The sequence below is a fragment of the Rhinopithecus roxellana genome, chromosome 12 (assembly GCF_007565055.1).
Source record: "Rhinopithecus roxellana isolate Shanxi Qingling chromosome 12, ASM756505v1, whole genome shotgun sequence".
Taxonomy (NCBI): Eukaryota; Metazoa; Chordata; class Mammalia; order Primates; family Cercopithecidae; genus Rhinopithecus; species Rhinopithecus roxellana.
In genome coordinates this window covers 91,657,116-91,668,022 of record NC_044560.1, presented here as the reverse complement: position 1 = coordinate 91,668,022, position 10,907 = coordinate 91,657,116, and the positions used below count along the sequence as shown (strand labels likewise).

General features: G+C 41.2%; 1 pseudogene; it reads right to left on the bottom strand.

Annotated features, from left to right (window-relative positions):
* Positions 1 to 436: 436 nt before the first annotated feature.
* Positions 437 to 1,840, bottom strand: LOC104654899 (annotated as a pseudogene).
* Between the last annotated feature and the right edge of the window lie 9,067 nt (positions 1,841 to 10,907).

The following is a 10,907-nucleotide window of genomic DNA, read 5'->3' as shown; positions in this document are numbered from 1 at the left end:
GCCTGTAATCTCAACTACCTGGGGGGCTGAAGCAGGAGAACCGCTTGAATCCAGGAGGCAGAGGTTGCAGATCACACCACTGCACTCCAGCCTGGGTGACAGAGCCAGACTCAAAACAAAAACAAACAAACAAACAAACAAACAAACTGCATGATGTATAATTTTGACATTATATGGGAATACTTAACTTCTGCCAAAATGTAGATTCAATCCAACATTATGCCAATTTTTATATTAATTGTAGTCCCTAAGCTAAGTTTTCATAAGCACACACACAAAAAAACAAAAAACAAATGAGAATAACCTTACAGCAACCTACTAAGCTAACGAACTGTGAAATCAATTCCCCAATATCGCTTTGAAAATAAACCCCCCGGTTGTTAAGAGAAATTCCAACTTCCAACTCCATCCAAATGTATTATTTAACTGGTATTCTTCAGTCATCATCTACTGGTGGCTTGATTGGCACTGCTCTTCTCATCTGACCGTAACCAATTAATCACCAGTGTTTTTCAACTTTTCGGCTAAGGGCAATTTTTTCTCCTACCTCTGTGCACACTGGATTGGTCAAAACAATTTTACCCAACTCGGCCTTGACAGCACTAAGTCAACAGGGATCCTATGTTCACCATGAGCACTTCATTCTTAGACAGCTTTTGCACCTTGACTGCTTTCTTGTCTCCTTCAGTGTGTACACCTAGAAGCCATCTAAGCAGGAAATAGGAAATTTCCACTTCTGTGAATATCTCAGGTAAGGCTCGGACAGCACCAAGTACTTGCCCCACCATTCTGTCTGTCCGGCACAAAGTGGGATCAATTTTTGTTCCAACTCCAATAAGACTGCCTGGAGCAGAATATTGCAGATTATGCTCTGCAAAAAGTGATACAATTTTGGAAAAGATTGGTTTACACATGAATTTTACTTCACTATATTTGGAAACAATACCAGCTCTTACTTCTATCTCCTGACCCACCTTTAATACTCCTTTTGGAATACTACCACCAGCTACATGCACCCCCGCTTAAGGTCATCAACTTCACAGCCAGGTTTGTTGACATCAAAGAATCTAATAACAATAAGTTGGGACTCTGAAGTAAAGTCTCTTGGTGGTACTGGAATTTTCTTTACTATGTACTCACAAACAACTTCAATATTGTATTTCAGCTGAGCTGAAATTGGAATGGGAGTTCCCTCTGCTACTGTACCTTGGACAAATGCAAGGATCTGCTCGTATTGTTCTTTTAGCCTGACTTCCTTTTAACAAATCAATTTTATTTTGTAGAATCAAATTATGCTTCCGTTTCATGATCTCTATAGCAGCCAGGTGTTCAGATGTCTGAGGCTGAGGGCAAGATGCATTACCAGCTATCAACAGAAGAGCTGCATCCATCACTGCTGCACCTTTCAGCATAGTAGCCATCAAAATATCGTGGCCAGGACAGACAAACAAAGGAAACGTGTCTAATTTAAGTTCCTTTTGGTCCCTGGAATGTCTGTAGGAAACTCATCAGGTGTCCTGCCCCCACAAGATCTATAACATTCTGGCCGAGGGCAACTTGAGTCATCAAGTTTATAAATCTTAGCATTAGTATATCCAAGCTTGACTGTAGTATTTCTTTCTAGTTCATTTTTGAGCCTGACAGTGTGAACTCCAGAAACAGCTTTGACAACTGTGGATTTCCCATGAGCCACATGACCAATTGTACCTATATTAATGGTGGCTTGTCTGCTGATAACTTCGTGTGAAAATGGCGTCAACTTGGTAACATCCAAGGTGGTGAGATCCTGGTGGGAAAGATGCAGCTGCCTCAGAGTCACTCCAGCTTTTCCGCCCGCCATCTTGCCAGAAGAGGAAGGAAGTCCCAAACTATCTTCTAACTGCCACCTCCACGCGCATACAATATCTGCATCTCCTCTGTTCCTCATCTCATTGAAGTATCACCATTTACCCCATCCCCAAAACCTGTGTCAGCCTTAACTACTTCGTCTTCTCTCATTCCCAATTATACACAGATCCATAGTGTTCTATATGTTTTAGATACATATTTGGGAGTGTCTGTATTCTTTATATCCTTTTTTACCTATACAGCCAAGTTCCATTGCATTTTATTTCAAAGTTATATTTCAAAGTTAAGTTCACTGAATGCTACCTAATTACACAGACTAACTGATACCTTTATTGTTAAACAAATCCAAAGATTCCTTGATCTATCATTCTTTTTGGTCACCTAGCACCTTTAAGTAACCTTCTTATGTCTGGCAATTCTTCACCTTATGAACCTCTGTGTCCCCAAGATAGAAGCCAGATTTGTTCCTCGGTTCCCCTTGTTGCTTGGGCTGACAAATCAAATGCGCTCATACAAGTCTTTAATTTGGAAGCTGGTGGCTGGAAATAGTAAAGATGGCCACAGAGACATCCAGCTTCCTGGAGCAGTACGAGCAAATGTTCTAGGGATGGTGTCTGGTGCCCTAGGTCAGCGGTACAAACTATGGTGTCTGGTGCACGGCAGTGGTTTTAACTGGGACAGTCCTGCTGTGTGAGTTGGGCATTGTTCCAAACGGTGTAGCTTCCAGGCCTGTTTATCTGGCCTTTGAGGAGATTCTCTGAACTACCAAATATCCTTCAATACATTCCTTTTAGCTACAGTGGGTACTGGTTATTTGAGCCCAGTAATCTAGAATGATGCAGTTCGCTTTAAAAAATCTATTACATATGTAATCATAAGAAGTAAGTAAGGAAAACCCACATGACCATCTCACAGGGTGGCAAAACAGCATTTAATAAAATAAATCATCTTCTAATTAAAAACACTTTTAAAAGATAATGCTCTAGGTACCTGGGATACATCCGTGAAATAAATAGACAAAATAGAAACCTAAATGAGAATAACAGACATACATGCATTAATTTTTTTTTTTTTTTTTTGAGATGGAGTTTCACTCTTGTTGCCCAGGCTGGAGTGCAATAGCACGATCTCGGCTCACTGCAACCTCCACCTCCTAGGTTCAAGCAATTCTCCTGCCTCAGCCTCCCGAGTAGCTGGGATTACAGGTGCCCACTACCATGGCCGGCTAATTTTGTATTTTTAGTAGAGACAGGGTTTCTCCATGTTGGTCAGGCTGGTCTTGAACTCCCGACCTCAGGTGATCCGCCCGCCTCCACCTCCCAAAGAGCTGGGATTACAGGCGTGAGCCACCACGCCTGGCCACGTGCATTAATTTTTAAAGACAATAACCATATGTGTTGTTTAGGAGTTCGGAATCCTTCTTCTTTTTTTTTTTTTTTTTTTTTTTTTTTTTTTTTTTTTTTTTTTGAGACAGGGTCTCACACAGGGTCTCATGCTTTGTTGCCCAGACTGGACTGCAGTGGTGTGATCATGGCTCACTGCAGTCTCAAACTCCAGGGCTCAAGCAATCCTCCTACCTCAGCCTCCTTAATTGCTGGGACCACAGGTGCATACCACCATACCCAGCTAATTTTTTTTGTTTTTTTGTAGAGAAAGGGTCTCCCTATGTTGCCTAGGCTGGTCTCAAACTCCTGCGCTCAGGCAATCCTCCAACCTCAGCCTCCCAAAATGCTGAGATTACAGGCATGAACCATTGTGCCTGGCCCAAAACCCTTCTAATAAATCATACTGACAGTCTTTTGATCCTCATTTTCACAACATGTAAAGTTTTCATTTGATCCAGAAGATATCATTCCTATTTTCAAGGCAATTTGTAGATACTTGGACCGTCTTATAGACTAACCAGCAAGTGCAAACTTAGCTGCATTCACACCTCAATAGAGCTGCTAAGCATTAAAATACCCTTCATAAGAACTGGTAGTTTTGCCAATAAGTAGGCAGGTGTTCTATCAACTGAAATTGTTTTGTAGGATTACTTAAAAGCCAGTACTTTCCTTCCCAGTTACTGCACTATAAAACGTGTGAATAAGAATGTGCTAGATCTTTTAGTGTGGTTATTTGTATTTATTATGGTTCTAAGAAGAAAGATTAAGTTGCACTGAGAGATGATGCAGAATGAAATTCACTGTCTTTTTTAAAGCTTTGAAATAATTCACTAGTGATTTTTCAGTCTTGAAATTCATGCATCAACATAATGAATGTTTAGTCCATAATAATTGTAACCCTTGTTTTCTAAAACTCTGTATTATATGTTTTACTTAAAGGCACATTTAAAACATATATTCTGGGCCAGGCGCGGTGCCTCATACCTGTATTCCGAGCACCTTGGGAGGCTGAAGTGGGCAGATCACAAGGTCAGGAGTTTGAGACCAGCCTGGCCAACATGGTGAAACCCTGTCTCTACTAAAAATATGAAAATTAGCCAGGCGTGGTGGTGTGCACCTGTAATCCCAGCTACGCACGAGGCTGAGGCAGGAGAATCACTAGTATCTGGGAGGCGGAGGTGCAGTGAGCCAGGATTGTATCACCGCACTCCAGCCTGGATGACAGAGCGAGACTCTGTCTCAAAAAAAAAAAAAAAAACCCATAAATTCTGAATCCACTGTCTCAATCTTGTACCTGAATCATCACAAACCCATTCATTGCAGTACAGTCAATTAATGCAAAATTACTAAATCTAGAGACATAGCAACTTCAGAACCAAAGCTGATCAAAGTAAATTCCCAGTAATTAGATATATTCACATGGTAGCTATCATTTTCAATTCTTAATTTTGACAAGTTTTTGGGAGCTGGTTGTGAAAATGAACATATTTAAGTTGGTCTCCAAAATACAGAGATTTTTAATATTTTGACTTAGTTTGAATATAGGAAGCTTGACAATATTTTGCTAAGGAGTTTGCTTTATAAATGTACTCAGGTACACACATAAAATTGGCTTTGTTCTTAGTTAATAATGAATAATCATACTGGTTACATTGTTATTTTGTAAAATTTATTTCTAAATAGAATAGAAACTTCTTACTGCTTAAATGCCTAAAACCGTAGTTTTTTGTTTTTTTTTTTTTTTTGAGACGGAGTCTTACTCAGTTGCCCAGGCTGGAGTGCAGTGGCTGCGATCTCGGCTCACTGCAAGCTCCGCCTCCCGGGTTCACACCATTCTCCTGCCTCAGCCTCCCAAGTAGCTGGGACTACAGGTGCCCGCCGCCACGCCCGGCTAATTTTTTGCATTTTTAGTAGAGACGGGGTTTCACCGTGTTAGCCAGGATGGTCTCGATCTCCTGACCTTGTGATCTGCCCACCTCGGCCTCCCAAAGTGCTGGGATTACAGGCATGAGCCACCACACCCAGCCAAAACCGTAGTTTTTAATGCCCAACCGTAGAGTTTATTTTAGCTATGAGAAAATAAGCAAGATCAAGTGCATCTATGACTATACCACCTCAGATAATACTGAAAAATCATCTGCAGTGTTAAAATGCCTCATATCTATAACGATCCTACATTGAATAATACAGACACACATAAATTGGTTGCTGATATAAATGAAACCTCTTAGCCTACGATCTACTTGAACTTACATATAGAAAGTATGATCTCTGGTTCTTCTCCATATTTTTCTCTTCTAGAATGTGTGTGCAGTATAGTTGTACTCTCTATTCACTTGGCTAAAGATTTTCTGACTGCTGTATATTCTTTTTATATAAAATAATTACATCAGCAACTCTAAGCCTCTTATCTTGCCCACTAGTTTGACAGCTTGTATTTCTAGGCTAGAATACTTAAATTATGACTTTTTTTTCCTAGGCTGTGGATGGTTCTTATCATTACCATTCATCCATGGAAAGGAAATTTGGGCCGGGCATGGTGGCTCACGCCTGTAATCCCAGCACTTTGGGAGGCCAAGGCAGGCAGATCACCTGAGGTCAGAAGCTTGAGACCAGCCTTGCCAACATGGTGAAACCCCGTCTCTACTAAAAATACAAAAACTAGTCGGCCATAGTGGCAGGCCCCTGTAATCCCAGCTACTCGGGAGGCTGAGGCAGGAGAATCTCTTGAACCCGGGAGACAGAGGTTGCAGTGAACCATGACCACGCCATTGCACTCCAGCAACAAGAGTAAAACTCCATGTCAGAAAGAAAAGAAAAGAAAAGAAAATTTGATGAAAACAACAAACATTTCGGCTGGGTGTGGTGGCTCACACCTGTAATCCCAACACTTTGGAAGGCTGAGGCAGGTGGATCACCTGAGGTCAGGAGTTCAAGACCAGCCTGGTCAACATGGGGAAACCCCATCTCTACTAAAAATACAAAAAGTTAGCGAGCTGTAGTGGCAGGCACCTGTAATCCCAGCTACTTGGGAGGCTGAGGCAGGAGACTTGCTTGAACCTGGGAGGCAGAGGTTGCAATGAGTCGAGATGGCGCCACTGCACTCAAGCCTGGGAGACAAGAGTGAAACTTCATCTCAAAAGAAAAAGAAAAAGAAAGAAAAGAAAAGGAAACAACAAACATTTCAAGTATAGCTCCTACCCCTGCAAAGGGAATAACATTTCATTTGCTATATATATATCATTTTTATTTTATGATAAGAAAAGTGCTAAGGCCAGGTACAGTGGTTCACACCTGTAATCCCTGCATTTTGGAAGGCTGAGGTGGGCAGACCTCTTGAGCCCAGGAGTTCGAGACCAGCCTGGGCAACATGGTGAATCCCCATCTCTACCAAAAATACAAAAATCAACTGGCCATGGTGGTATGTGCCTGTAGTCCCAGCTACTCAGCAGGCTGAAGTGGGAGAATCACCTGAGCCCAGGGAGGTCCAGCCTGCAGTGACCCTATTTACACCTCTGCTCTCCAGCCTAGGCAACAGAGTGACACCCTGTCTCAAAAAAAAAAAAAAAAAAAAAAAAAAAAAAAAAAAAAAAAGCTAAATATTATATATAATTAGAGAAGATGTAGAAAAAGTACAAAATATATAATCACATCACCCAAAAGTTACTACTACTTACATTTTGGAATACATATGTATATAAAACTTTTTAAAATCAGGATATTCTCTGTAACTTTTTTCTTAACATTTTTTAATTCAAATATCATGAACATTTCCCTGATTAGGGAAGAAGAGTCACAAGCCCTGACCAGTTATTTGCCTTTCAATCATAGCACGTTTGTCGATGCAAAGACCTATTCATTCCCTCATTCTAAATTCCTTTCTAATATAATGCTAATTAATTTTCTTCCAGAAGTTTCTGCAAAGTATCATACTAATTTTTCTAAACTAAATATAGGAGTTCCCTAGTTACATGCCGCTTGACCTCCTGTAGGTTTACTCCTACATATGTAGCTACAGCAGTGAAACAGGATGAGTTATATTTATAAAACTATTTACCTGCAGAAATGCCTCTTTTCCTGTACTAAATGCTTAAAGTAGTACAGAACACAGCTGCTTTCTTTCTTCAGTATCTTGTTAATCAGGATTAAATATATGTATATGCACACGTACATACATACACACACTCCCTTTGGTGGTTTGCATAGAGAAGAAAACATATTACAGTGCTCTCGGCTGAGCAGAGGCAGTAGAAGACTATGTGACTGTCTCTGACTTCTGTTATCTAAAGGAGGTTCAAGAATGCTCAGTAACAACGGTCACATCTATTGACTGGCACCAGGAAATGGTTAGAAATGAAGTTCATAGAGATGAAATTCATACTACATAATAAATCATATTCTTTCACTTACACTTGGCAATTATGCAAATGGTGATTTTTAGGATTTGAAGAGATAAGGTGTTTACCAGAGACTCTTTTTTTTTGAAATGGAGTCTCACTCTGTCCCCCAGGCTAGAGTGCAGTGGTACGATCTCAGCTCACTGCAACCTCCACCTTCCAGGTTCAAGCAATTCTCCTGCCTCAGCCTCCTGAGTAGCTGGGACTACAGCACCCACCACCACGCCCGGCTAATTTTTGTATTTTTAGTAGAGACGGGGTTTCACCATGTTGGCCAGGCTGGTCTCAAACTTCTGACCTCAGGTGATCCACCATGCCTGGCCAGAGACTTTTAATAGACCCAATTTTGGGAGCATTTTTAAAAATCGTGTTAAAATGTAAATAAGATTTAAGATTTTAACCATTTTTAAGTGTATCATTCACTGGCACTAAGTACAGTCATAATGTTGTACAACCATTATCATAATAGATAAAATTTTATATAAAGTGCATGACATATTTCAAACCTACAGTTATACAAATTTTGAAGCAATGCAGATATTTCTATAATTTGTATAAAAAATAAATCAGGGCAGTGCATACATGTAATTATAGTCCATCTGAAGCCTCATATTCAATTCCTCACAATTTCCTAAGCTTTACACTCTACATTAAAACTGTCTACTTATAACTCAAAATTTTCTGAAATCTTTTCAATAAAATCAGTAATATCACTTACAGAAAACAAGAAATAACGAGTGTTGGCAAGGATGTGGAGAAACTGGAACCCTTGAACGCTAAAGGTGGGAATGTAAAATGGTCAAGCTGCTACGGAAAACAATATAAAGGCTCTTCAAAGAATTAAAGATACAGCTACCATATGATGCAGCAATCCCACTTCTGGGTATTTATCCAAAAGAATTGAAAACAGGATCCCAAAGGGATATTTGCTCTCCCATGTTCATAGTAGCATTACTCACAATAGCCAAGAATTGCAAACAACCTAAATGTCCATCAATGGTTGAATAAAGACAACGTGGGATATAAATACAGTGGAATAATTCAGCCTTAAAAAAAAAGGAAATTCTGTCATAGGCTACAGTGTGAATGATCCTTAAGAATTAGGTGTAGTCAGTTGGATGGGGTGGCTCACGCTTATAATCCCAGAACCTCAGGAGGCTGAGGCGGGAGGATCACTTGAAGCCAGGAGTTTGAGACCAGCCTGGGCAACAAAACAAGACCCAGTCTGTACCAAAAAAACAAAAACAAAAACTTTTTTAAGCAGGCATAGTGATATGCAGCTATGATTCCAGCTACTCAAGAAGCTGAGGAGGGAGGATTACTTGAGCCCAGGAGTTGAAGCTGCAGTGAGCTATGATCGCGCCACTGCACTCCAGCCCGGGTGACAGAGTGAGACCCCATCTCAAACTTACCGAATCAGTTAAGTAAAATGGTGGTTGCCAGGGGTTGGAAGGGTTAGAAATGGGGCATTGTTCAATGGCTACTCAGTTTCAGTCATGCAAGATGAAAAAGTTCTAGAGATCTGCTCTACAATGAAGTGCATCTAGTAAACAATAACGTGCTGTTCACTTAAAATTTTGATGGGGCCGGGCGCGGTGGCTCACACCTGTAATCCCAGCACTTTGGGAGGCCGAGATGGGTGGATCACGAGGTCAGGAGATCAAGACCATCCTGGCTAACACGGTGAAACCCTGTCTCTACTAAAAAAATACAAAAATTAGCCGGGCACGGTGGCAGGCACCTGTAGTCCCAGCTATACAGGAGGCTGAGGCAGGAAAATGGCGTTAACCCGGGAGGCAGAGCTTGCAGTGAGTGGAGATTGAGCCACTGCACTCCAGCCTGGGCGACAGAGCGAGACTCCGTCTCAAAAAAAATTTGATAGGGTACACTTCATGTCATTTTTTTAGCACTTCACACACGCACACACACAGATACACACACACACACACACACACACACACAGAGTTTCTGGTTTCAGGTCTGGACAAAAGGTGAAAATATCTCCTCCATCTCATTACCACCTACCCCACAGATGATCATTTTCATTACCATTCTGGGCAACAAAACAAAACAGAATCCTGCATTTGCCTTGCCCCTGGGCTTTAAGAAAACACTGCTAAAATAGGGGTCCGGAAACCTGACAATAATGAAAACAAGTAGCTTTTTTTTTTTTTTTAGACAATCTTGCTCTGCCACCCAGGTTGGAGTGCAGTGGCGCAAACATGGCTCACTGCAGCCTCGACCTCCCAGGCTCAAGCAATCCTCAGCTGCCCCCTATCCTCCTGGGAGGACTAGAGGTGTGCACACAGCTGGCTCATTTTTTTCCCTTTTGTAGAGATGGGGTTCTCACTATGTTGTCCAGGGTGGTCTCAAACTCCTGGGCTCAAGTGATCCTCCCGCCTTGGCCTCTCAAAGTGCTGCTATCACAGGCATGAACTATCATTCCCCATCACATAGCTTTTTTAAAGTTAGAAACAATACTTTCCAACCTGTGAAAGATGGTGAAATAGATACAAAGTTATAATGACGATAAAAGAATTTTAAAAAAAATTTTTAACAAGGATGCAGGGTGAACTCTGAGAACTGGGTAAGCCATCTCAGAAGGATGAGTAAGGAGGGTAATCAAAACAAGGAGATAAAGGCATGATGGGGAAATGAGAGGAGGTGGATTGGTTTGGAGTTGGAGAGTCAAGGTTCACAATTTCCAAATATTAAATTGTCCTGTTAGGATTTTCCTTAGTCTTCTTCATACACTGGTCTTTCCCCTCTTACTCATCTTGCACACAACCACCAAGCAAATTGTCAGCCACTAACTCCCTCTTATTATAGGCACCTTCTCATAGCCTCAGCCTCTGACTCCATCCAAACTACAGCTAAGGCATATTTGTAGAAATTTCTCCCACTCCATTTCTAGGTAAAATTCATTTGTTTGGGAGCAAACAAAATTATGAAACCACATACAGACATCCTGATGTATTACAATTTAAATGTCCTGGCTACATTTTATTTCCAGTAAGCTGTAGAGCAGACTAATGCACACTTCTTGCCACCTTGACCTACATAGCTGCTCTTTCAGGGGCATCTCATACCATGCAGCAACAGTGGAGCCTCCTGCCCCCATCTCTCTTCCTTTTTCTGTGTAGTTTGGAGCTTCTCAGATGAGGGTTACAGGCAGGGGAAGGAGAGACAGAATGGAAATGGTAAGCACTACATAGGCTGAAGTGAGGACTTCATGTAAGAAATGACAGAAAACTCCTGAGCTGAAAAAAGGCAAGTC